We start from the raw sequence: 26,646 nt of genomic DNA, 5'->3' as shown, positions 1-26,646 counted from the left end.
ATGCACCATGGTTTTTCTATCCATTTGCCTATTAATTTTTTGGTTGGTCTTTGTTTGGACACATCTTTTTATTTCTCTTAGGAGAATAATACTTAGGAGTGGAGTGACTTGGGTGATATGGTAAGTGAATACTTAACTTCAGAAAAAACTGCCAAACTTTTCTAAGAATGGAATTTCTACTAGCAATGTATTAGATAGAGTTTCTAATGGTCCACATTCTTATGAACACTATGGAATCATTCTAGTAGGTGTTAGTATCTCATTGTGGTTCTAATTTATACTTCTTGGATGGCTACTGATGTTCCAGATCTTTTTATATGCTTATTGGTCATACTTTTGTGAAGCGAACAAATGTTAATAAGCAACTGATATTTGCTATGCATGTATCCCCTGGTCCACTTGGACTTCTAGAATGGCTACCAGAGTTAGACTGTCCCTACCCAGTCATACATCTTACTTCTTGTATCTTTGGATGCTCTGATGCCTAGCATAGTGACTGAATTAATCCTTTGAGTAGTAAGAACGTTCATGTATGTCCTCGCTCAAAGGGTTAACAAAAAAATCATTACTCAAAGGTTAATTAAAGGTTGCTTCCAGCTCTTCTTTAAGGTGCACCTTTAAGGTGACTAATAAATCTTATTTCCCTTTAAACATTACAAAATATATATTGGCTCTAGTAGGTTCTCGTGTCACAAAGAAAGGTTCATGAAAAAAAAACAGGTTTCGTGTGACTTATTGGATCAATAATATATGATAAAATCTCTGTTACAGATAGAGATATTACAAGGAGTGAAAAAGTGATTGTTCTTTTTCTTTTTTTTTTTTAAACAAAGTGCTATGAGCAGGAAAGAATTTTCTGGTCAGAAAATTCCAGATTTCTTATCTTTAACCCATTGGGTAGGCATCTTCTCTGTCATGCAATAACTGGTATTCAAGAGGCATGCATCATTTATGTACATGTTCTGGTGACATTTTCTACATTGTTGAGCACAGGTTGTCTAAGTAAAGTGAACTCCTCATTATTAAGGGACACTATCAGGCAATTTAAGCAGTAAAATGCTGACCCTTCAGAACTGTAATCTCATGGGGACTGTTTCTTAGAATACAAATACTGTGAAAAACTTGTCACACACCCTAAGAGCATTAAGAGGAGCAGAAACACAGAGATACACATACTTAACTGGAAATCCAGCTCTAGGACATGGATTTGAGGAGTTTGTGTACAATAAGCTCCCCAAACCAATGTTTCAGTCATCATTAGCATCAATGACTTTCCAACCTGGAAGAGACCTTGAGAGATAATATAACCCAATATTATAGGCAGGAAAAACAGAACAAAGTGCAAAGAAGTACTTAAAGCCAGAGAGTATTTAATGGCTGTATTTACACCCAAGCCTTCAATATATCTGAGCTTAGAGCTTCCTGCCATACCTGGCTGCCAAGGTAGTGTTATTCATGTATTAAAAACAGAATATAAAGGCATCTCTCTCACTAAGACACTAAGTGAGTTAAAAGTGAGAGTTTAGAAACTGGAATAAAATGTTCAAACTGAAAAGATGCTAAAGTGTGGACAACGTAAGTAAGTAGAAGAGGAGGTTCCATATGCTCTTAGGGAGGACTCGAGGTCCCCCAGGGTCCTCTTTATCTGCTGTCTGATACTCAAAATATCTTCCTTGGAAGTTCATTCAATTGACTTGAGGTTGTGTTAAAATGCAAAACATTATGTTGGGAGCCACAGCACAATCAACCACAGGCTCCCCAGTGCCTTCAGAGAAAATGGCTGGGGGCTCCCCTGGGAACTGGTTCTGGTGGGGGGAGCAGACCTTAATAACTCAAAGAATCCTTTCTTTCTTTTTTTGACAGGGACAGTGAGAGAGACAGAAAGAGTACTGATAGGGACAGAGACAGGAAGGGAGAGAGGTGAGAAGCATCAGTTCTTTCTTGCAGCTTCTTAGTTGTTTATTGATTGCTTTCTCATATGTGTCTTGGCCGAGGGACTACAGCAGAGCAAGTGACCACTTGGTCAAGCCAGCAACCTTGGGCTTTAAGCCAGCAACTCCGCGCTCAAGCTGGATGAGCCTGTGCTCAAGCCGGTGACCTCGGGTTTTGAACCTGGGTCCTCTGTGTCCCAGTCTGATGCTCTATTCATTGCATTACCACCTAGTCAGGCAAAGAATCTTGTCTTATTTTTTTTGCTTCTTTTGAAAAATCAACAAAGTGCTCAGGTGAACCTTTCAAACAGTACAAATAATTGTTCTTGTTCAGCATCATACACAATTTACATTCCACCAGTTGAAAAGTACAAAACCCTGATGGGTTTCTGCTCTAAACCACCTCCCTGGAAATAAATGTGTCTTTATAGCAGTTTTCTATCTACTATCAGCAGCATTACCATTTGTTTGGTAATTGTCTCAGCACAATTTGTATCACTCAAAAGGGTATCATCATGCTGGGTGCCATATGGGAATCTGTTCTGATGGGTGGAATGGCCATTCATGATCTTGAAAGAGAGGGAACAATTTCCCAAGCCTTGAGTGGGTTACAGAATAGCTTTGTAATGAGAAAAACCTAGACTGTTTCTCACTCAGCTTCGTTCTGGGCTAAGTAGTGAAGAACAGGGTATAGAATGGCGAAACTATAGAGAAGAATATGGAGTCAAGAGAAAATTTGGAGAAGAAAATTACTGGGTTAGGACAAAGACACAGAAACTGACACATACTCTGTCTTTGACTAAACTTGAGTCAGGTTCCTCTAGACCTCGACCTTCAGTGTCCTTCCTTGTGTCCTTGTCACTCTTGCACTGTCCAGTTGTAGCAAGAATCTTGACAAGTTGGTTTAGCTAGGATCCCTACCCTCAATATCTAATCACTTTTAACAGCTGAGCAAATTTCTCATCTCTCACTCTGTCCAAGGTGATATCTGTTCACCCCAGCCATCCTGTCAGACAGCATGAATCCTGTCAAGTCATTTTGGCCAGAACCCCCTTAACCCCTGATGTCTCCTCTTAGTATTTTTCCATCCACTGACCTCACCCTAGTGCTTGGCTATAAATCCCATGTTCACCATGCTGAATTCATAATGAAACCTTGTTCCACTTTTCCTGGTTGTCTTTTCCCTTATTGCTATATAGTTCCTGAGGAAAATCTGTTTTTTACTGCTTTAATTCTAATTGTCTTTGGTGAGAAACTCCCAAAGAGAACTGAAAGGTCCTTCAAAACCACCTAATGTTGCTCCTTCATTTCACCAAGGCCTGGAGAAACTGTTGGGGGTGTGGGTTTTGGTGGCAGAGAAGAGAGAAAGGAATCCAAAGTCACTGCAATGTTCATTCCTGGGGCAACTTAGAGGATAGTGTTGCCATGAACAGACATAAGTTTACACTGAAAGAGCGCACACACATGCATACCAGGACCAGCAGCAGAAATATAAATAGAAAAAGCATGGTAACACCATGGATCAGAACCACAAAGTAAGCAAGAAAACCACAGGAAACTAGAATCCTAACCCTAATTCTACCCCTGATTTGCTGAGTTACTTTGGAAGAGTCACTTAATTAACCTCCCCCAGATAAACCCATCACTCTCTTCTGTATGTTGAGATAATGTATACAATTAACTAATACTCATAAAAGTGAGTTTTATTTATAGGTTGAGAGACTTGGTGTCTCAGATCCTTATGTTCAATTTTGAGCCCTAAGTGTATGTCCCCCAGGTTCAGGGGAAGGGTCCCAAAAATTCTAACATTTGTTTGCATTGTGCTCAGTCATTTTTATATATACAAATGATTAAAACATTATGACAAAGCTATTTTGTAGATATAATTACTAGTTTAGTAGTTATAGCTGTAAAATTTGTATTTACAACATGAGAAAACTGAGGCACAGAGAGGTTAAGCAATATATCCGGTCCACAAAGCCAATGGCAGAACTATGATTTAAAATCATGCTGCCTTGATCCAGAAGACAGCTCTCAGTTTCTCACTATAGTGCCTAAGAGATAGAAACTAATCCAAAAAATTGGGGGTGTGTTTGCCTTCCTTACAAGCCAAGACTTAAGGTCTCTGACATAGGACTAGGAGTATTTTCATTTTGGAAAAGGAGTGGATGTATTGGTACTGATATAATAAAATAGGATTAATGAGTTGTGGAAACTTAAAGACAGTTTTCAGATAAAACTTAGAACATTCTCCTAACAGTGCTATCAAGAAACAAGATAATCAGCTCTGGCCGGTTGTTTCAATGGATAGAGTGTCAGTCCAGTGTGTGGACATCCCGGGTTTGATCTCCAGTCAGGGCACACATGTGAAGTGACCATCTGTTTCTCTTCCTCTCCCAGTGACTCAGTTGGTTCAAGTGTTGGTCCTGGGTGCTGAGAATAGCTCGTTGATTCAAACATCAGCCTTAGACAGGGGTTGCTAGGTGGATCCTGGTTGAAGCACATGTGGGAGTCTTTCTATCTCCCTTCCTCTCACTTAAAAAAAGGGGGGAGAAACAAGATAATCATCTCAAAAGATTTGGTTTAAGAGCTCTGCTATCTGCTGATCATGCAATCTTGAGCAAATTACTTAATATCTTTGTGTCTCAATTTTCTCATCTCAGTAATGTGGCCAGTAACTGGACCTACCTCACAGAGCTCTTGGAAGGATCAAATGAATGGTTATGTGAGGAATGCATAAAAGATGGCTCACAGAGAGTGCTCAGTAAACTTGTCACCATTCCTCAGTTTCGTTGAACGTGACAGCCAGATGATCAAGTGACAAGAATAAAATAGGAAGGAAAAGATTCCTACATAGTGTGGAAGGTAGTCAGGATGGATATTTCCTCTGAAGATCTACGAATCCAACGACATTACAATACAATACATACAGTTCAAGGCAACACAACACAATATAATATATAGCAAAACAAGATCTAGCATTTTGATCAACTCTCTATTTATATAGCTGTTGGCTTCTATTGTGGCCATTATTCATATATGATATAATAAAGTAACTGATACCTGTTAGAATCCTGAAAGTTAAGGATTAGTTCTCCCACACCTGAATGGTTTTTAACCTCTCAGAATCCTTAGTTTGAACATATAAAATATAGTAAGGCACTGTGCCATCTGCAATCTAGTTCTCAGCTATTGGCTCATGTATACCAGCCTTTCCCAGGGGCTAAATGTCAATATGCATCCATGTCTTAAATGTCTTTGTCGCAGCTAGAGCACCTAGCACTTACTGGCACATGGCAGGCTCCCAGTAAAAATGAGTCTATTGGTGGGTTGAAAATAAATGTGAAGTTCTGCATGTGACCAGTTACAGTACATGACAGAGTAATAAATGCAATGCTTAATTACAGTAACTATAATCATGTATTTGCTTCATTTCCTTTTCAGGTTTGTAGTTTTCTATTTTTATTTAATCAGCATATGTATACATTTCTTTTTATTATCAGCTGTTTCAGCTCCATTTTGGAAAAAGATATGTATTGTAAATAAACAGAATCCCAGACAGGCCAGTTCACTGAAAGATGGCCTGGAGTTTGCAGGATTTAGAAGTCCTAGGACATATTACCTTTTGGAAAAGATACAGGCATTCCTTTCCTTATGCCTGCCTACAGATGAAGAATAGTGCATGAGCCAGCACAGGTAAAAGTCTAAAGGACAGGTGGGTGAGAAGGTCCAGGGTCAACTCTGAGAAGTACTCATTATATTCCTAAAATGGGTTAATTGGCTTTAGATTCTGGGGCCAAACAACAACTCCACACCAGAGATGCTATAGAGCATTGCTAAGGCTGCAGACTCTGGACTTACTCTGCCTGGATTCAAATCTTGACTCATTCACTTATTATGTGATGTTGACACAGTTAGTTCATGTTTCTGTGCCTCGGTTTCCTTGTCTATAAAGGAGTAGATGGTCTAAATAATTCCTACCTTAAGGTGTTTCAGTATAACTTAATTCCAGTAAGCTTTTAGAACCCTGTCTAGAGCAATGTATGCTCTTGAAAGTGTTGGCTGTTATCTGTTATGATTCCCTTAAGAAGTACACTCCGTATCAATGTGTATTGGGCAATTGGTACAATATTACTGAGAAAGTGTTGAAGAAGACCCAGACCCCCGTGAGTTTGAAGAGTGTACCCGCCCTATTTAACATCCTGGAGTCCACGAGATATAGTCAGATGTTGAAAGAAAATAAAGTAATTTAACGGCCTTTCTTCAGCTTCCAGATTATGAGCTTCAGGGAGTTTATATGTCATGAGTATTTTATTCTTTTCATCTCTATTATAGAAACTACCATTCCATCTTTCAACACAGTTGACCAAAACTCATGGCCATGATTTGACCATGACCTCAAGCAGGAGCTCTCCTTTGCAAACAATGAATGAACAAAGACATTCTCACAGAGATTAAAAATCAAGAGAAACCCCACCTCCTTTTTAGAAACAATGAAAACAAAAATTTTCTTTCCCCTTGTTTCTGTGAGGACTTACAGATCTATCTATGTTTAAGATCTGGGGTAGGACCTTATAGCATCAATGTATTTCGGTTTGCACTAAGATTTTACTTCCCATATACATACTCAGCCATAAGCAAACACTCACACACTTGTAATTACAAACAGGCTATAATATGGCATTGTATCCACATCACTGAAAATAAACCTAATTCACACACTAACGCACAGAAATGACAAAACGTCAACAAGGGTGATTCTAGGAACCACCCATAAACATCACGAGCAAGTCAAATGCTAAGTTCTTAAAACTTACTGAGTTGTACTTGCTTACAGTTAAACTCCAGTCCTTCAGGGACCACTGCTTTCACAGAAAACTCATGTCATAGAAGAAATACAACTGAAAAAATAAATTACAGTATTTATCAGGCAACTGAATGCCTCTCATATTATATTAGTGGCATCGAAATATCCAGTGGGTTTGCTGTAAATTTATTTTAAATATCCCTCTCATCATCTTAAATATGTAGGTCCATTTACCACCCTCAAGAAGAGTGGAAGAAAGGTTGTGTGTGCAGACTGTTAGCTTCTCATGTTCATGTCCCAAGTGGTATCCCCCTCCCAGCCAACTTTCTTGAATTAAAGTCCTAGGTGTATCCTGTTGATTATAAATGGAAGTAGACGAAGGAGAGGGACATTTCACACATTTAATACATGGCCCCTATTAGCAAAAACAAACCAACACCTGTGACTTGCTAGCAGTGTAAGTAGTATCAGCTTCATTCTCAGATGATAATTAGGTTGCTATTTCCATTTATAGCACAAAGCCAAAGTAGCAATAACGGCTATTAGTTCATTTGCACATTGCTTAATCATTTGCATATCAATGAGACTAGATTGTATTTTGTCTAGCCAATGTACTTATTTTTATTTCTCCCACCCTAGCCCGCCTTGACCTCATCAACAGTTCCAAAAGATTTCACTAAGAATAGATTGTTTTCTTTATTAATTGGGGCTCAGCCATTAATTTCTTTCTTTCTTTCTTATGCATATTCACCTTCATATTTCTCACTCCTCCCCTTTTGTTCCAGAGAGCCTCCTGGCCTCCACCATGCATGATTTTCTAGGAGACATGCTCACAGCAGGGAGCTGCAAACTACACATCTTCGTCTTCCTCCCCTGGTGACACAGGTGAAAAGACATCAACACTTTTAAAAATTACTCTACAAATTACTTCATCAATTTCATACTCATTCATGGAAAGACAAAGTAATTGTAGAAGATGGGCTTTTTCTAGAAAAAACTCAGTTAAAATCACACCTAACATCCTAAGTATTGGATTTGTCAACTGCTTAGGCATTTTACAGGCTGCTCAGAGGCTAAGACTGAGGTTATTGAAATTCCTTGACTTCTCAGTTAGAAACTCCATGAGGTAGTGCTGGTGGTTATTTGCTGGTATACCCCCATGCTCAAAACAGTGTTTTTTCCATTGCAGGAGAATGCATGTCTGACTGAAGGAACAGAATCTTCTTGAATGAAGGCAGCCCACCCACTCTGTAGCTCTTTCTCCCTCCCACTACCACGGTAAATTTCTTAGAAATGCTGTGGGCTAAATTTTGGAGGTGTTTAATTAATTTTTCTCCTTATATTTTTCTTCCCTTTGTTTTAGGAAGGCAGCAGGTCCCTGTGCTCCTCACTTAGGCAAAGTTTCCACCCCAGCCCATTGCTTGCTTCTGTCCCAACTCTACTTTCCTAAAACCAAGCTTGTTGAAAAGCTTTTGTTAGCATTCCCAGGGGGTGAAGAGAGAGGGGATGGGACTTTGAGCAGCATGAAGGAAAGGCAATATGATGTATTTATGCTATCTTTCAATAAACTAGAATTTGCCAGAAAATAAATAAGTATGTACCCAAACCAGGGTATTTTCCTTTTCTCCCATTAAATAACTAAAGAGATTAACTCAGTCTGTGAAATTGAAATAACAACAGCTGGCTGGCATCTTGGCTCACTGACCAAGGAGCACCTAAAGCCAAATATCCTCTCTTTGAACACCCTTTGTTGGGCATGTGCATTTACAAATGGAGAGAAGAGAGACTCCCCCAGTCTGCAAAGGGGGTGGAGGTCAGATTTCATAGTTCATGAATAGTAGAGATCTTTAACCCCACTCTCTGGTAGAACTCAAGAGAAAAGACATGATCCAAGGGGAATATGGTAGCAATAAGCTTGTTGAAATGTTAATTCTGAGCAGTAGGGTTCCAGGCTGTGGCAAAAAATTGCTGGGTCTCATACAAGGCAGACAAGCAGAGTACTACCCAACTTCCCTCATGCAGAATCCACAGTGAGTGGTCAGTGGTAACCACAATGGACTGAAGTGGAGAGGTCTTTCCCATTTATTTATGCACAATCTGAGAATAGTGAGGAGATTGAAATCCCCACCAATCAAGAGGAATAAAGACTTAGATTCAAATTAATTCAATTTAAGAAAATAAAGAAATAGACATTCATGCACACCTGCATATTTGGATAGACTTTGATTCATATCTGCTGTATATAGATGCTAATGTTTATGTTGTCTTTTAAAAGACTTTTCTGATGAAGTCAGAAGATAGAGATGGTATGTACCAAATATAAGTGCCAATACTTTCTTTCTGCACTCATGACAGACATTCTTAATCAATTCATCACAGATAGAGTCACAGGAAATTCAACACAGGACTCCAGGCAGCCACATCAACCAGTGAGAACTGGTACAAAATAGGATTCTTATTTGCCCTCCCTATGGTGAGTTCATACCAGTATAAAAGATGGAATCATCCAAAATTGCTTGTTCCCAGTGTCAATTATCTGAGAGCAGTGGGGGGTTATGGGCAAGAACACAGAACTCTGGAGGAAGACTTCATGTGCCTGTCTCCCTTCCTTCACCCTGCTGTTCACCACAGGGAACATCCTCAGGGTCCCTTTCTGTTGCCTTTGTCAATGGGAAAAAGTGAGGGAACCTCTGTGCTGAATCATATTCCAATACTGTCCTGTAGTTGCTGTCTTTCTCAGGTGAAGTAGCCCCTCTGTGTGACATCAGCCTGGAGCAAAGCACTGCCCTACCCTCAAGAATTTCCCTTGCCCCACTCTATGGAGATTGGGCCCTGCTGAGAAGTAAGCAGCTTTGGCCAGGGAGCAGGAGTTGCATAGTGATTTAGTTGTCTGATGTTGAGGGTGGAGCTTTTCCCTTCACTTTTCTGAGAATATGACTGGGGCTTCCACCTCATGGGAAATTTAGCAGAAACTGTCTGGACTGTGGGCAGGCTAAATCTCTGGGTTTCAGAGGCCACACACACTGGACTCCTTGTGGCCATACTCTACTGAGGCATATAAAAAAATTCAGGATAGAATGACACCTGGGTCCCTAGGGTGGGAGCCACACCCACCACCTTTATAATCCTTGAATTATCCCAGGCTCTAGACCAGGGGTCTCAAACTATGGCCGGCGGGCCACATGCGGCCCCCTGAGGCCATTTATCCGGCCCTCGCAGCACTTCCGGAAGGGGCACCTCTTTCATTGGTGGTCAGTGAGAGGAGCATAGTTCCCATTGAAATACTGGTCAGTTTGTTGATTTAAATTTACTTGTTCTTTATTTTAAATATTGTATTTGTTCCCGTTTTGGTTTTTTACTTTAAAATAAGATATGTGCAGTGTGCATGGGGATTTGTTCATAGATTTTTTATAGTCCGGCCCTCCAACGGTCTGAGGGACAGTGAACTGGCCCCCTGTGTAAAAAGTTTGGGGACCCCTGCTCTAGACTCTACTAGAGGTTTCTTTCAAAGTCCGAGCCTAAGAAGCAGCCAGCACACAGAGGCAGCAGGATGCCACCTCAGGGAACCTTGGGCCTTTTGCTGACTTTCCACCAGGGCTAGTGCTGATAAAAGCCAGCCTAGGTGTGTAGTTTAGTCCTTCCAAGTGCAGATAAGCCCAGCAGTGACAGTCACAAACTCTGGCTTGCTTATTGCTACAAAAAGGTTGCTGAGGGCCAGTCATAGGCAGTATATAAGACTGGTCTGCATCAGGCTCCTTCCTAAGAGGCCCAGAACCAACACATCCAGTGGCCAGCTATGGAAGACATCAGAGTAGGACCAACTAGTCTTTCTAGCAGCATATCCAAAGGGAGAGCTCATCAGGCACTAAACCCAGGTGAGATAAATTCTGCTTTTTGTGGTCAACACCTGCACAGCAACTTACATACATGGGACGAAGTAGAGCTTCACAGTCAGCAAGCCCAAGACCTGAATATCCTGCCCTGTTGGGCTAAGTTCCACAGGGGAAAGGGAGAGAGGCTCAGAGCACAGACATTCAAAGTATGAGCTCCTTGGAGCCTATTGTTGGGACCAGTCATGGGGCTTAGCCACCTTCTGGGTGGCAGTCAGCCCCTATGAAAGTCTCTCTTACCTCCCTCCTGGAGTCCAGTGGCTCCCAGCTAAAAGAACTTCTGCAGAAAGGACTGTTGGCCATACCCAATCTGAACCTGCTTCTCACCTTGCTGGGGAAAAATAGAATTAGAGTACCCAGCAGTGGCTGAAGGATTAGGCTCTAGAGTAGGGGCCTCTTTCCCTGTACAGATTGCCTGACCAAGAAACCCTTGAAGTAGAAGGTATCACTAACATTGTCATTCTGACCCCAACTGCCCTAAGCTTGCAAACTGTAGAGGGTTTGGTGGCGTGATGCCAGTCTGTGCCCATCCTACAGTCTTTCTGCAGAAGACTCTGCAGGAAGATCAAGCAGCTGCAAGAAGAGGTAGAGCAGCTGAAAAGTAGAGGCAAATCTTAAGGAATTTGAGACCTTTTATGGAGCTTCTGTCAGCCCCAAGCAGAAGGAATCTGATCCTTACACACAGGTTGCCCCCTCCCCCATCCCACACCCAGGTAAAGAAAATGCAGACACAAACAGTCAACAGAATGGTAGCCCATGGTGGGTTACAAACATCTGACATCATACCTGAATCCCACCCAGGAGGAACCAAATCAACACAACGAGTGGTGGGAGGTAGGCTGCACCAATGCTAGACTCAACTAGCCACATAAGTAGCAAGCCCAAAGGAGAAGTCCAGCAAGCACCAGACCCTGCTGAGAACAACTACACCCCATAGGACAGACACTGCATAGCGTCTAATACACATGATCAAGGTTGACAATTAGAGTCAGCCAGCATGAAGGGTTTATTCCAGCCATGAAAGGGTCAATAGTGTTCAAGACTCACATACAACAGAAGTGTAAATATAACCCTCAAGAAACATTACTAGAGCAAGGAGCTCAGGTGGCCTAGAGGTTAATACCACTGAGCTCACCTTCCTCATAAAGACATCATGACAAATTTGGGAGTCAGAGTAGAGCCACCTAATACACAGACAAAATGGTCAGACAAGGAAATATACCCCCAAAAAATCAACAATAGAAGTCACCATAAAAAGAATGAAATGAAATGAAAGTAAACCAAACTACCAGATACAGAATTTAAAATAATAGTTATTAGGGATGCTCAAGATCTTAGAGCAAGAATGGATGGTCACAATGAGAATTTAGTAAACATTATAAAGGACACAGAAACAATAAAAAAGAATCAGTCAGAAATGGCAAATACAATATCTAAAATGAAAATGCACTAGAAGGAATAAACAGCAGATTGGATGAAGCAAAGGATCAAATCAGAGATTTTAGAGGACATGATAAACATAAGCAGAAGCAGAACAACAAAAAGAAGTTCAAAAAGGCTGATAAAACTCTTAGACACCTAAGACAACATGAAGACTCTGTGACAACATGAAGAAAAACAACATCTACATCATAGGGATTCCTGAAGGAGAAGAGAACGAACAAGGGATAGAGAACTTGTTTGAAGAAATCATAACTGAAAACTTCCCTAAACTAATGAAGGAAAAAGTAACACAAGTTCAAGAAGCACAGAGTCCCATTATAGATAAACCCAAAAAGGCCCACACCAGAAATATCATTAATAAAATGCCAAAGATAAGAGAAAAAGGAAAAATATTAAAAGTTGCAAAAGAAAAGCAATTAATTACCTACAAGTAGCCCCCATAAGGCTGACATCTGACTTCTCAACAGAAACACTTCAGGTTAAGAGAAATTGGCAAGAGTTATTCAAAGTGATGCAAAACAAGAATCTACTACCAAGACTACAATATCCAGTAAAGCTATCATTTAAAATTGAAGGAGAAATAAAGAGCTTCCCAGACAAAAAACAAAAAAAGGCAAAAGGAATTCATTATTACCAAACCAGTATTGTAATAAATGTTAAAAGGCCTGCTATAAGAAGATGAAAGAAAAACAGAAATAAAGAAAAGGAGGATTATAGGTCTAATGAATAAAATAGCAATAAATAAATACAAATCAATAATAACCTTAAATGTAAATGAATTAAATGCTCCAATCAAAAGACATAGGGTAGCTGAATGTATAAGAAAACATGACCCATATATATGCTGTCTACAAAAGACTCAACTCAGAACAAAAGATACACATAGACTGAAAGTGAAGGGATGGAAAAAAATATCCAATGCAAATGGAAATGAAAAACAAATCTGGGCTAGCAATACTTATATCTGACAAAACAGCTTTTTAAAAAAAGGTTATAGTAAAGGACAAAGAGGGTCACCACATAATAATAAAGGGAGCAATCTAACAAGAGGATATAACCATTGTAAATATTTATGCACCCAACATAGAAGTCCTAAATATGTAAAGCATATGTTGGTGGACATAAAGCGAGAGAGTGACAGCAATACAATAATAATAGGAGATTTTAACACCCTACTAACATCAATGGATAGATCCCCCAGACAAAATCAACAACAAAAAAAGCAGTCTTAAATGACACACTAGATCAACTGAATTTAATTGATATCTTCAGAATATTTCAACCCAAAACAGCAGAACATACATTTCTTTAAGTGCTCAAGGTACATTTTCTAGGATAGAACACGTTAGACAAAAAATTCTCAGAAAATTTAAGAAGATTGAAATTATATCAAGTATATTCTCTGATCACAATGGCATGGAACTAGAAATCAACCACAAAGAAAAACTGAAAGATATTTAAACACTTGGAAGCTAAATAGCATATTATTAAATAACAAATGGGTTAACAACAAGATCAAGGAAGAAATCAAAAAATTTCTTGAAACAAATGAAAATAAACATTACAACAATCCGAAATTCATGGGACATAGCAAAAGCAGTCCTGAGAGGGATATTCATATCATTATAAGCATACCTCAAGAAGTAAGAAAAATCTCAAACACTCTAACCCTGCAACTAAAAGAACTAGAAAAAGAACAACAAACAAAGCCCAGAGGACATAAAAGAAAAGAAATAATAAAGATCAGAGTGAAAATAAATGACATATAGTCTAAATATATATTATAATATATTATATATAATATATGTATATTCTAATATATATCTCAATGAAACCAAGAGCTGGTTCTTTGAAAAGATAAACAAGATTGATGAACCATTAACCAGACTCATCAAGAAAAAGATAGGATTCAAATAAATAAAATTAGAAATGAAAGAGGAGAAGTAACAACTGACATCACAGACATATGAAGGATTGTAAGAAAAGACTATAAAGAAATATATGCCAAACACTGGACAACCTGGGCAAAATGGATAAATTCCTAGAAACATGCAATCTTCCAAAACTGAACCTGGAAGAATCAGAAAACCTGAGCAGACCAATTACAACAAATAAAATTAAAACAGTTATCAAAAAACTCCCAGCAAAGGAAAGTCCTGGACCAGATGTCACCACAGATGAATTTTACCAAATATTCAAAGAAGAACTAACACCTATCCTTCTCAAGCTATTCCAAAAAAAGTCAAGAGGATGAAAGGTGTCCAGCTCATTTTACAAGGCATTATCCTAATGCCAAAACCAAATAAAGACACTACAAAACAAACAAACAAACAAAAAAACAAACAAAAACTATAGGCCAACATCCTTGATGAACATAGATGCAAAAATATTCAACAAAATAATAGCAAACTGGCTCCAGCAATACATTAAAATGATCATACATAATGATCAAGTGGGATTTATTTTGGGGAGGCAAGGCTGGTACAATATTTGCAAATCAATAAACATGATTCATAACATAAAATGAAGGATAAAATCACATAATCAGATCAATAGATGCAGAAAAGCATTTGGTAAAACCTAGCATCTGTTTATTTTCAAAACCCTCAGCAAAGTGGGAATACAGGAAACATACGTCAAGTTAATAAAGATCACATATGGCAAACTGACAGGCAATATCATACTCCATGGGCAAAATTAAAAGCAATCCTCTTAATATCAGGAACAAGACAGGAGTGTCCCTTTTCACCATTCTATTTGACATACTGGAAGTCTTAGCCACAGCAATCAGACAAGAAAAAGAAATAAAGGGCAAAAAACTACTATACCTGATAAACGAGTTCAACAAAGTTGCAGGATATAACATTAATATTCAGAAATCAGTGGCATTTTTATGCACCAATAATGACCTGTCTGAAAGAAATATTAAGAAAACAATCTCATTTATTATTGCAACAACAACAGAAAATAAAGTACCTAGAAATAAAATTTACCAAGGAGGTAAAAGACTTGTACTTGGAAAATTATAAGACATTTAAAAAAATAGAAATTAAGGAAGATGAAAACAAGTGGGAGCATATATCATGTTAATGGATAGGAAGAATTAACATCATTAAAATGTCCATGATACCCAAAGCAATCTATATATTCAATACAATTCCTATTAAAATATCAAGGGCATACTTCACAGACATAGAACAAATATTCTAAAATTTTATATGGAACCAAAAGGAACCCAAATAGCCTCAGCAATCTTGAAAATGAAGAATAAAGTGGGAGGTATCACACTTCTGGATATCAAGTTATACTACAAGGCCATTGTCCTCAAAACAGCCTGGTACTGGCATAAGAACAGGCATACAGATCAATGGAACTGAATAGAGAACTCAGAAATAAACCCATGCCTTTGTGATCAATTCATATTTGACAAAGGAAGCAATAGAGTGAAGACAGTCTCTTTAATAAATGGCATTTGAAAAATTGGACAGGTACACACAAAACAATGAAACTAGACCACCAACTTACATCATTCACAAAAATAAACTCAAAATGCATAAAAGACTTAAATGTAAGTTGCAAAACCATAAAAATTCCAGACGTAGGCAGTAGACTGTCTCGTAGCAATATTTTTGCCAATATATCTCCACACACAAGTGAAATAAAGGACAAAATAAACAAATGGGACTATATCAAACTAAAAATCTTTTGCACAGCAAAAGACACCATTAACAAAATACAAAGACAACCCACTCTGTGAGAGAACATATTTGCTGATATGTCTGATAAGGAGTTAATAACCAACATTTATAAAAAAACTTCTAAATCTGAACACCAGGAAGGTAATTAAAATTAAATTAAATCTAATTAAAAATGGGCAAAGGAACTGAATAGAAACTTCTCCAAAGAGAACATACAGATGGCCAATAGGCATATGAAAAAATGTTCAATGTCACTAATTATTAGAGAAATGCAAATTAAAACCAGAGTGAGATATCACCTCATACCTGCCAGAATGGCTTTCATTAACAAATCAACAAACAACAAATGCTGGCAGGGTGTGGAGAAAAGGGATCCCTACTGCACTGGTGGTGGGAATGCAGACTTGTGCAGTCACTGTGGAAAACAGTATAGTGTTTCCTCAAAAATGTAAAAATGGAACTGCCTTATGAAGCAGCTATCCCACTTTAGGAATATATCCTAAGACTCCCAAAACACTAATACAGAAGAAGATATGAACCCCCATGATCATTGTTGCACTGTTTACAATAGCCAAGATTTGGAAACAGCCAAAGTGTCCATCAGTGCACTAGTGTATAAAAAAGCTGTGGTACTTTACACAGTGGAATACTATGCATCTGTGAAAAATAAAGGAAATCTTATCTTTTGTGACAGTATGGATGGACCTGGAGATTATCATGTTAAGTGAAATAAGCCAGGCAGAGAAAGACAAATACCTTATGATCTCACTTATATGTGGAATCTAATGAATGTAATAAACTGATGAACAAAACAGAAACAGAAGCAAGATCATAGGGAACAGAGAGATAGCTGTCAGAGGAAAGGAGGAAGAGAGGCAGGATCAAAGGTGAAGGGATCAGCCAAATTATATATACACAGCACATAGATACAGAGAAGAGGGTTGAAATTCCTAGAGGGAAAGGGGGGACGGAAGAAGGTAGAGGAGGGCAAGGAGGTAAGAGGAGGGTGGAAAGAGACTTTGCCTGGGGCATTGGGGGCACAATGCAGTGGGTAGAGGGTGTGGCATTGAGTGGGACACCTGGAACCATGTCCACACTATAACTGGAAAAAAAAAAGAAAGAATCTCCCCCTCCCTGCAAAAAAGCAAAATGCTTTTGTATGTGACCTTTTGTGGCAAAGAAATGAGGAGAAATAAACTATAGTCAGTAATTAAAAAAAAATCTCTTTATCCTTAGAGTTCTTATATAAAGTCAAATTTGTAAATTAGATACACACACACACACACACACACACATATATATCTCAATAAAATTCAAATGAACATTGTTGATTTAACGTGATGATGGTTATTTCCCCCTTAAACTACCATATTTTTTGCTCCATAAAATGCACCTGATCATAAGACGCACCTAGGGTTTTAAGGAGGAAAATAAGAAAAAAAATATTCTGAACCAAATTGTGTGTGAAAATATTTAATAAAATACTGTATTTTCACTCCATGAGATGCACGAGCATTTTCACTTCCACTTTTGGGAGAAAAGTGCATCTTATGGAGAGAAAAATACAGTTAATAGCTGCTTTTGAATGGACATGTTCTGACTCCCACGTGGCAGAGTCTTTAGACCAGGGATCCCCAAACTACGGCCCGCAGGCCACATGCGGCCCCCTGAGGCCATTTATCCGGCCCTCGCAGCACTTCTGGAAGGGGCACCTCTTTCATTGGTGGTCAGTGAGAGGAGCATAGTTCCCATTGAAATACTGGTCAGTTTGTTTATTTAAATTTACTTGTTCTTTATTTTAAATATTGTATTTGTTCCCGTTTTGGTTTTTACTTTAAAATAAGATATGTGCAGTGTGCATAGGGATTTGTTCATAGTTTTTTTTTTATAGTCCGGCCCTCCAGCGGTCTGAGGGACAGTGAACTGGCCCCCTGTGTAAAAATTTTGAGGACCCCTGCTTTAGACTGTGGCATGCCTATATGACCATGTGCTGGGCGAAGGCAGTTTTATCGTTTTCTTCCTGCTCAAATCTCTGCACAACCTTTAATAACACAGGGAAAGGTCCTTGGCCCACATTTAGCAAAACCACCTAGTTTATTATTAAGTAAATCTCTACTTTTTCTTCATTAGCCTGAAAGAAATATGATGATGGTGACATTGCAAGCCAGGGCTTGGCTATAAAGTGGTCATCGAATGGTATACAATTATCATCCTGTTCTTTGTGTTTTGAACAATTTTGTGTTGAAACATAAAATAAAATTCTTGTGGAAGCCCTCTGAAAAACAGTACTTGTAATCATGTCCCTGAGGCCAGCTGAGTAGTGATGGCAATAAATAATGAGTGATCCCCAGGGAAGCTGGACCTCAAGGAAAAAAATGGAAAACTCGAAGGATTAGATGAAGTAATAGCTACTATTTTCCACAGGGAGATTCTTCTTTAGACAGCCTTAAAGGACATTGTTGGTCAAATAAGTTTGTAAATATGATATAGATGTTTGCTCTCTTATAGTTTGCATTGGGTGTGGGGACAGGCTGTAAGCAGGCAGGGTCATCATAGCCTAAGGCTTAGTTTTAAGACTAAGCCTTTCCCACCCTTTTAATACTAAGATCTTTTCAAATCTAAGCTTTTTCCCACACCCTTGACTGTTGCATGATGTGGGGTAGTGCACTCTCGTGAGGAATCCCATTATGCCTCAGATAAGTGACTTTGTATCAGAGACTTCCTTGTTTGTATATTGGATTGAAGGTTTTGATTTCTACACTTATAAAATGGGGCAGAAGAGCCCATGCTGGAGAGCAGAGAAAGGCCACGTGGAGGAGAGGAGAAGCAGCCAAGATGGCAGAGTGCTGAAGGAGAAGCCAGTTTGTGCAGGTTGTGCAGAAAGAAGGAGATGGGGAACAGAGGTGAATAAGACTGGTGAGGGAGAAACCTTTGATTCTAGGAAACTCAGATAAGTCAGTGGCTTTGGGAGCCCTGAATGGAAAGGGAAGTGTTTTCCCACTGTGTATTTCTTGCCCACCGGTGCAAGCTAGGAGTAAAGCTGATGCCCCACCAGTTCTTGGCTCTATTGTTTCATTACTATCTGTCCAAATTCAATGAACCTGCACAGGCCAGGTGGCTGTGATGGTGGCTGTGGCTACTGGCCTTACAGACATGGGCTTGGTTTTAGTAACAGAGTCTGGTAGGTTTCCTTACAATTTTATGAATTTTGTGAAAATAAAAAAAAAAATCAAGTAACTTCTGATTGTGCCATACTAATGATCAATACATAAATTAATAATTAATTAACATATTAATTAACTACATATATTAACGCCTTACATATAACAAAATTCACATTATGGAGGGCACTGAGCTACTGGGACCATGACATTAAAAGTTCATGTTAGAGTAGAATGACAGTGAGTGGAGGTTTTGGAAGGAAGTAATCAAATCTCTCTTATTTTTGTTTGCAGGATGTAATGCAAGTGTAATAAATTTCTGTATGTAAATGGGAATATATACACTGTTTCTTTTATGGCATCATTCTTAATTATACATAGTTGCACATACCATACAACACAGTGAAGACAGAGGTGTTGTATAGGGAAAGAAAATGTCTTTTAATAGACAGTCTTTGGAGAGAAATTTAATAAATGTTGGAATGTCCACAGATCCCCTCCCAGAGATAGACACTGGGGAAACCTTTCTCCATGAGCTCAAGGATACATAAGTAAGAATGGATATGGCAGTATTGTTTGCAATGATTAAAAAGATAGCGAGAACTGTTCACCTGCAAGAGAATAAATATATGACTAGTGATACATTCATGTACTGCTGTGCTCAACCAATTCCTTCAGGAGGGAGAATGAATGAACTACAACTAAACACATTCATGGTGGTAACTCACACAAAAACTTTTTAGTGGCAAGAACAAGTTGCAGAAAATTTATACACTTAGAATACATATACCTTGGTACCATTTCTGGAAAGCACTAAAATATACATAGACTATTTATTTTTATTGCAAACATTGGTAATAGAAATATAAATAAAGATATGAGCTTATAAATACAAAATTCAAGATAGGCATCCCCTCTGGGAGGCAGGAAGAGGGAAGTGATGGGGAAGGTAACACAGGGTCTTCAACTCATTCAGCAATGTTATATTTTTTAAGCCAGGTGATACATACATAGATCTATAATTTTTATGTGTTTTATGTTTCCCAAATAAGTCATGATACATAAAACATTTTAGCAAGCCAGTCACCTTACATAATACTCAATTCTGCTTGGAAAACTCTTCAATGGAAACCTTTGAAGTGTCCACAGACTACTGGAACATAGTTTGTAAAGCTGAGCACAAGCCTTGCCTGATGATCTCATTAGATTTCTCCATCAAACAGGCTTATTTACCTACTTGTTATTCTATGAAGACTTATCTCCATGAAAACGTTAGTTTGCAAGTAAAAGAAACAGCAATCTTGATAAGTGTTATTTTAAAAATAAATCTTTATTGATTGATTTTAGTGAGAGAGAAAGGGGGGGGGGAGAAAGAAAGACAGAGAGAGGAACATCAACCTGTTGCTTGTTCTTGTATGTGCCTTGACCAGGGATCAAACTGGCAACCTCTGCACTTTGGGACAACACTCTAACCACCTGAGCTATCTGGCCAAGCCTGGATAAGTGTTGTCTTAAAGCAGATACACCCATGAGAAAATAGCTGGTGTCACTGTTGGTGGTGGCTCATTTCTTTGATAGAGGCAAAGTTCCTGGGAACAGCACAGTGGAAGACACGCACGCCTTCACTGCTAAAGCTCACCACCCCTTGGGAGCTTTGGGGTTCAGGTGCAAAAGCTGCAGCAAAAGTGTAACCTGAATGTAAAACTAAGTTGGAAGAGAATTCCCCCATGCTTCTCAGAAAAGGTCCTGTACATCAAAGCAGTCTCACAAGGGGACATACCGCAGTTGCTCGGATGTTGTGCAATCTGGACCTTGCATAGAAAGCCTTTGAGTCTTCTCTGTGGTCCCTTTGTGTTCACATGCAGCCCAGGACCTACTGCTATCTGGCTCACCCTTCATTCTTTTTCCTGAGAAACTGTGTCTCCTGTATACCACACTCAGAATACAAAAAAAAAGAATACAACCAACAAGAAAAATTTGGAAGACATTTGGGACAGTGGAATGAGTGTGGGATTTGTGGCCAAATAAGGGTTCGGATCCTGGCTCTATTCCCTCAATGACTATGGGGTCTTGGGAAAGTTACTTGACTTTTTTGAGGTTCTGTTTTCTCAGCTTTAAAACGGGGTGAAAACACCTCACTCATGCACTAATAACACCAACTGTCAGCAGAGGGCATCATTGTCCCCATCATCTTGGAGCCCAGCCAACTCCCATACTGACACGGCTCCTGCGTCAGGTGAGCCCACCTCTCTGGCTGAGGTGAACCTGGTCTGAGGCATCTGACACCCACACATCTGTAGGTGAATATCAGTCTTATATGTTATGGCACTCACAGAACGGGAGGCCAATATTTAATTAATGAAACATTAACTGTGCATCTAACAAATTTATAATTCATGGGGGACGATTCTGAGAGCTTAATCTTTAAATGACAGTTTTATCTGTTTTATCAACTACCTGTTATGTCCGTAAGTAGCAAGTGTTGTGTATGTATGGGAGAGGGGTAATGGGCACAACTGTGGAGACCTGGGAAAAGGTGACCCTAAGTCTGCCCTCAAGTTATGGAAGGATTCATGAAAGAAGTGACACTTAAGTCAACTTTGAGAGGGCTATAGAATTTCCAGGAAGACAAGAGAAGAGCAGAAATCTGGACATAAGACTCAGAATGTGCAAAGGCCTGGGGGCCAGGGATGTCATAGATTTTTGGTGAAGCATCAATAATAAGCATAATATCCCTAAAGGCAGTGGCAGCAGCAGAGACTGAATAGGTAGGCAGGAGCCTAATTACAAAGGGCCTGGATATCACAGTAGAGGGAATTTTGAGATGAAATATCACACAATCATATCTGTTGTTTAAGAACAGTAATGGATTGATGGATTAGAGGGAGTGAGTTGTGGACCCCAGAAACCCAACTAGGAGACTATGGCAAGAATTCATTCAAAAGACGGCCACTTGCACCAGAACTGTAACTGTGTGGATGAAAAGGAAGGAACAGATCCAAGATATACTGAAGAAATGAAATAATAGGATGTGGAAACTGATGGGATATGAAGAGTATGGGCAACAGAGAGGTGTGTGAAGACCTAGGGCTTTGGCTTGAACCTGGATGGAGGAGGCTGGCCCTTGGTGAGATGGAGGACAAAGAGAAAGGAGCAGCTAGCAATGATGTCATGCTTATATTAAGGTAAAAATATCTCTGGAATACCTAGGTATTGATTTAAAAACAACAACAACAAAAACACCTTGGGTATGTAACCAGAAACTTAAGAGATAAGTGTGGTTCAGAGGAAGAGTTTCTGGAGGCCTCACATAATTGTGGGCAACAGAGTCAAGAACTTGGACTGTTCTCTGGGGAGAAGTGGAGGAAATTCCCTTATGTAGAGACTGGTAATGCCTCCACACAGAATGCCTTAGTATCTGCAGCAACTCGCTATAGAAAATCCCTACAGGAATGCAGTTAAACAAAAGGGATAGATCTGAAACCACACTTGGAATGGCAACAAAAAGAAACTCAAGACTAATGTTAAATTGACTGGGAGGAAAGTGTGGAAAATAACCACATTAACCACTTAGAAATGCCGTGTTTCCCTGTGTCCACATGTTCCCTTTGACCTGACACTGTGCCCCTTCTTCACAATGGGAGCACTGAGCTAATCCATTCTTTGTGTGTAAGCATCAGCTTTCACTATCGAGGCCAAATTCATCCCACCAAATATGCTTGCTTGTACCAGAGCTCCTGCACTGTACCAATCACAACTGCAAAATAGCATTGGGGAGAGACTACGTTGTCAAAATGAGCTATTAGAACAGCAATTGCCATTTACCAATACTAGACGAATCTCAGATTTAGGGCTTCTTTGGTTGTGCCAATAAATCAGAGCTGCCCTATCTAGCACAATGACCACGAACCCCGTGCAGCTATTGGGCACTTGAAGTGTGGCCAGTCTGGACTGAAATGCACTGTAAGCAGAAAATGCATGCTGGATTTGGAAGATAGTATGAAGAAAAGTGTAAAATATCTCATTCATAAATTTTATATCAATTACATAGGGAAATGATAACACATTGGGTATATTTAACTAAATAAAATATATTGTTAAAATGACATACTGTTTTTTCTTTTTAAGTGTGTTTATTAAAAAAATTAAAATGATTCATGAGGCTTGTATTGCGGCTAGAACTATAATTCTACTGGCCAGCACTGAGTTAGTTAAATATTCTCCACTTCTGGACATATATATACTATGGGATGTTCTAGGCACATATTATGCTTCATTTTCTTATTTATTCACAAAATTTAAAACAAAGTAACTTAGTGCCAATGTTATTAGCTCTACCCAAAAACCTACCTACCAGTGATCTATGATTTACTCAACCTGTGAAATAAATGAAAAGTTGATTTAAGAGCTAAATCCTACTCCATTGTTATCACATATACTGGCACTGGAATTACCTTCAGAAGCATGGATTTTGGGAAAGTGAATGACAGCTACACATATACATGTGGTAAATGTAAGTCCCCCCTTCCAAATTTGTGGAGACTAAAGAATAATAGAAAGTCCACTTATGTTCTTGGGGTTATTCTAGTTCTCAAAGCTCACTGTTTAAGTAAGGACTTCGGTCTTCATCAAAGTGCATAGTATCCTACACTGTGTTTTCTAAGCTGTTTCCCCTAGTGTTAAATACAGTATTTTACTTGGGAATCTTAGGAGGAATGAATACATTTTAGTTTCCCCATTTAGAAAAGGCGTCCGTATGAGTTCATGCTCTTTGTGTAAGATAAAGAAAACTTTACAAGGCTAAATCGGATCCCCCTTCAGGCATTTGTATTCCTTTGAAGGCACTCAGTTATTACCATTAATGTAGTAATTCCCTTTGAATATCAATGTGGAGTTAATTTACCCAATTGCTATCATCCACTTGTATTAAAAATATCACACTTAGTGAAAAGTGGCCTTCAGAAAAATGATTGTCTCCTGCTTCTAGCTGCCATTTGTTTCCAAGGAAAAATGATCGGGTTGCTTTGTGGACTCTCTAACACTTCCCTTTTTGTTTGTACAACCTTGACAGAAGAAAACATGTTTATTGCCTAACATTAGATATGTACATGTAATAAATCCTTGTTGGATGAATAAGTAAATGAGAAAATAACAGTCAGATGTCTTTTTCCTTCTTAGCAGCTTTGCTGCTAAGAGTTCTCCTCTCTTCTTGCTTGGGATGTAAAGAACAGATTTGACAGGGAAAATAAATAGCATTACCGTCAATAAATTAAATCCCGTTTTTTATATATCAGAAGTTCTCATGTCACTCTCCCTCCCCTCCCGCAGTCATGTTACATTTTACCTGCCACACTCATATTCCAGCTTATTTATATATACAGCATGAGACAGTGGCTTGGGGCCTCTCCTCCTCCTTCTAACCAATTGACTAGCTCCCCCTGCAAATGTAGCCATGCCCATTAGCCCTTAGGAGTGGCCACCCATGGTCCTGTTATCCGATTTGATGAAGCCAGTGGCCTGTGTATTTTCTCATTCATCAGCGACACCCAGATGGCTTTATAACTCCTCAGGGCCAACGGTATTTTTTGGCACATGATGGAAAATGGCTTTGAGCCAGCCATGGGTTTGAAAGCCCAGCAGTGGTGCGTTGTGGTGCATTGCTGGCCTTTTTATCCACCTCTGGGGTGTGGGGCAAGCCTTGCGTCCCACATTTGCCCAGCCCTACTCTTAAAGTGCCACAGCCATCACTGTGTGGACATAGGAGCCCTCCACTGGGGAGACTGAGAAGGGGTGTCCCTGTGCCTGTTCCCAGTGCTTCCTCTCAGGCAGCTGCCAAAGCACTCCAGGCTCCTGTACCCCTGGCAGTTCTGAAGCCATTTCTGCGGCTCCTATGATAAATTTTCTCAGAAATCAAGCTGTCTCAGGACTTAGGTGATTCAAATGAGATGAACTGGTGGATTAGAATAAGCTAACACTCCACCCTCTGATCACTCCCAGTTTACAATGAGGCAATGGTGAATTCAGACTCTTTTCCTTCTATTTCTTCATTTCTAAGCTGGTCATGGGGAGCAGGGGGATGATAGAAAGAGGGTGGGCTTTGGGGCCAGGGAGCCCCCTCTTTCTCTACTTATGACTTCCATAGCTTTGAGAAACCCAACCTCTTGGAACCTTCATTTCCCATTTATAAAATAAGGTTAAAAATATCTGCTTAGGCTCTGGCTGGTTGGCTCAGGAGTAGAGCATGGGCCTGGTGTTTGGAAGTTTGATTCCTGGTCAGGGTACACAGGAGAAGTGACTAGCTCTTCTCCATGCTTCCCCCCCTCCCCCCCCTTTCTCTCTTCCTCTCCCAAAGCCATGGCTTGAATAGTTCAAGCAAATTGGCCCCGGGTGCTGAGAATAGCTCCATGGCCTTGCCTCAGGTGCTAAAATAGCTCAGTTGCCAAGCAATGGAGCAGCAGCCCCAGATGGTCAGAGTAGTGCCTATAGAGGGCTTGCCAGATGGATCCAGTCCGGACCCATGCGGGCATCTGTCTCTTTGCCTCCCCACCTCTTATTTAATAAAAGAAAGAAAAAAAAAACCTTGCTTATCAAAACTCTTATAAGGATTATATATTTTTTTTAAAGTAAAATACTTTTTTTAATAGTAAATTTTCAATAAATGGCAATTACTATTATTATTAAATATATTACTTAAATATCTTTTTTTAATTTTTTTTATTTATTCATTTTAGAGAGGAGAGAGGGAGAGAGGAGAGAGAGAGAGAGAGAGAGAGAGAGAGACACAGGGGGGGGGAGGAGCTGGAAGCATCAACTCCCATATGTGCCTTGACCAGGCAAGCCCAGGGTTTCGAACCAGCGACCTCAGCATTTCCAGGTCGATGCTTTATCCACTGCGCCACCATAGGTCAGGTTAAATATCTTATAAATTAATATTGCAATATATTTTATTAATATACTATATTATATTTACAACTAATACCAATATTGTATAAATAATATATTATGTCACTATAGTACTAAATATCTACTGAAATGTATATATTCCTTATTAAAATATTAACATATTACAGCTATTATACTATTTACATATTTTCCATTGTAGTAATATGTTGTCATTAATTCATAGTTCTTTCTTTTTTAAGTGAAAGGAGGGAAGATAGTGAGATAGATTCCCGCATGCACCCTAATCAGAATCCACCCAGCAACCCCCGACTAGGGCCAATGCTGAAATCAACTGAGCTATCCTCAGTGCCTGAGAACAACACTTTACCAACCAAGCTATCCTCAGTGCTGGGTCTGGTGCTTGGACCAATTGAGCCACTGGCTGCAAGAGAGAAAGAGAAGGAGAAGGGGGAGAGGGAGAGGGAGAGGAAGAGAAGCAAATGGTCACTTCTCATGTGTGCCCTGACTGGGTATCGAACCAGGGACATCAGCATGCTAGGCCGATGTTCTGCCCACTGAGCAAACCGGCCAGGGACCACAGTTATTTCAATATTGATTAATATCATTTTGTACTAAACAAGAAATTAATTTGTTTTACTGTTTTTTTTTTAACTCATTTATGCTTCTTATTTGAGATACACTGGCAGTGAAATAAAGTCAGCATTTTTTCCCACATTTTAGAGTAAACACAGGCTTTTTTATCTGGAAAAGAGTCATTTACTTTTTCAACAAAAATAGAGCCATTAAGACATTTTGGAATAGAAAGTCCTGACT

The 26,646-nt window shown here is 39.3% G+C and overlaps 1 protein-coding gene across 3 annotated transcripts in view; it reads right to left on the bottom strand.

Annotated features, from left to right (window-relative positions):
* Positions 1–26,646, bottom strand: part of FRMD4A (FERM domain containing 4A) — a 681,483-nt gene that overhangs the window by 507,789 nt on the left and 147,048 nt on the right. The window contains exon 1 of one of the 3 annotated variants that reach the window (XM_066279111.1): positions 20,711–20,731. The exons of the other annotated variants lie outside the window; for them this stretch is intronic. The gene's annotated coding sequence lies outside the window, so the exon portion shown is untranslated. Of the gene's footprint in view, positions 1–20,710; positions 20,732–26,646 lie in introns of those variants that run through there. 3 annotated transcript variants of the gene reach the window in all.

Source organism: Saccopteryx bilineata, chromosome 5, assembly GCF_036850765.1.
Source record: "Saccopteryx bilineata isolate mSacBil1 chromosome 5, mSacBil1_pri_phased_curated, whole genome shotgun sequence".
NCBI classification, from domain to species: Eukaryota; Metazoa; Chordata; class Mammalia; order Chiroptera; family Emballonuridae; genus Saccopteryx; species Saccopteryx bilineata.
This window is presented reverse-complemented; position numbering and strand designations above follow the sequence as displayed.